Source organism: Haemorhous mexicanus, chromosome Z (genome assembly GCF_027477595.1).
Source record: "Haemorhous mexicanus isolate bHaeMex1 chromosome Z, bHaeMex1.pri, whole genome shotgun sequence".
In the NCBI taxonomy this organism is placed as follows: domain Eukaryota; kingdom Metazoa; phylum Chordata; class Aves; order Passeriformes; family Fringillidae; genus Haemorhous; species Haemorhous mexicanus.
Window position 1 is genome coordinate 12293560 of NC_082381.1, and position 2064 is coordinate 12295623.

Here is a 2064-nt window from a genome sequence, read left to right on the forward strand (position 1 = left end):
CTGCCTTCGTGCGTGGGCACGGCGGGGCGGGCCCAGGACACTCCCTCCTCGGGAGAGGGATGGTGCCGTTTCCTTTTCCAAACTGTTCCTTCTTAAGGAGGATCTGTGGCAAAACAGCATGTCGTAAACTTTTGCAGAATGGTAGCACTCTTGTGTTTCTCTGTCGGTTTTATTCATGTGTACTAGCAAATTCACATTGCATTTTTGCAGCCTTACGTCGAGTGCCGGGGACAGTTTTGGGCACCGCAATGTAAGAAAGACATTAAGCTATTGTAGAGCACCCAAAGGAGGGCCATGAGGATGATGAGGGTCTGGAGCAGAAGCCAAATGAGGAGTAGCTAAGGACACTTGGAATGATCGGCCTGGAAGAGACTGAGGGGCGACTTCATCATTGCAGCCTACAACTGCCTTGTGAGGGAAGAGGAGGGGCAGACACTGATCTCTGTGGTGACCAGTGACAGACCTCGAGTAAATAGCGTGGAGTTAAGTCAGTGGAGCTTTAGGCTGGATATCAGGAAAAATTTTTTGTCCCACAGAGTAATTGAGCATGGAACAGACTCCCCAGGGAAGTGGTCACATCACCAAGTCTGATGGTTCTAGAAGTCTTTGGACAGTGCTCTCAGGCGCATGGTGTGATTCTTGGGGTGTCCTGTGCAGGCTCAGGAACTGGACTTTATGATTGTGGTGGTGTCTGCCAAGTCAGTATATTCTGTATTCTGTTCCCTTAAGTTCCTTCAGTAGTCTCCTGCTTTCCCCAGATAACGACTAGATATAATATGCAATTATGCTTTTAAGGAAGCAGCATTTCATAGCCTCCATGCTTCAGCCAGAAATTTTAGATATTAGTGTATAGTATTTAATATTTGTATTTGAAGTATGTGAGGAAAGTATGTAAAACGTACTTTTGTGGACAGTCACAGGCCTTGTAGTTAAAAGTGTTACCCAACAAGTTATGTTCTTTTAAAAGGAGTTTATGCAGCAGTGGGGGAAAATTTTTTTAACCTTAGCACAACAGCGTTTGATGCCTATCTAGGATTAATGCTTTGCTTCGTATCATACCGTGCTTACTACAAACACCAGGGAAAAATGTGGCTTTGTTTTAGCTCTCATCATCTGTGACTAATAAGCCTTCTGCTAACTAGTGTGGGAAATTACATAACTTATAATTTTTCTAGTTAATTATTTTCATTATCTCTTCTAATTAATTGTTTTAATTATTTTGAAGCAATGTAATTTTACACTCTGTCATATGCCACTAGAGCCAGCATTTAGCAAGGTTGTGATAAGCTGGTATTGTGGGAACATGGTTTGGGAAAATTACTGAAACTTTAAGTTTCGCTGAAACAAGTGTAATCAACCTTGATATGTTTCAATGATCTCAGACCTAGAAGGACGTTAACAAAGCCTTTCAGAAACATCTATTGTTGAAAGTGGACAGAAGTAATGCAAAATTCATGAACCACAAGGACATTTTGCAGAAATTCAAGATAAGGAAGAAAATAACCAAGTCAATTCAACAATTGTACTGGATGTGCTGTTTGCAAAAAAGATAATAAAAAGACTGAAGAACTGGGCTAATTAGCATGAGAAGTGAGAAAACAAATAGGAGATAGAATACTAACCAATGAAGAGAATTATAGAACTTATAGCCAGTGAACATTAATTTCTTTGTTTGCTACCGTGTATAAATAGTGAAAATTTTTGAAAGTGGATGTGCATATTAGGTGAAGCTATCACCATATACCCAACATACTGAAAAAATATCAGCTTTCTAACATAATAAACTGGTTAGAGTTTCTTTCCTGGTTTTTAGTGACAAAGTGGTTCCTTGTGAGCAGACATGACAAAGGGCCTTTCCCTAAACTACACAAGAAATTGTATTATCTGTATAGTCTGAATCCATCAATACTTTGCCTTAAATTACAGTAATCACCACAACCAACATATATATAGTTCGAAATCTGACCAAATCTGAGTTCCAAGAGACATATGTACAAAAAATTCCAAAAGAATGTTGTTGTGCATCTGATTGTGACTGTTCCATCCCAAATTAGAGACTCATAA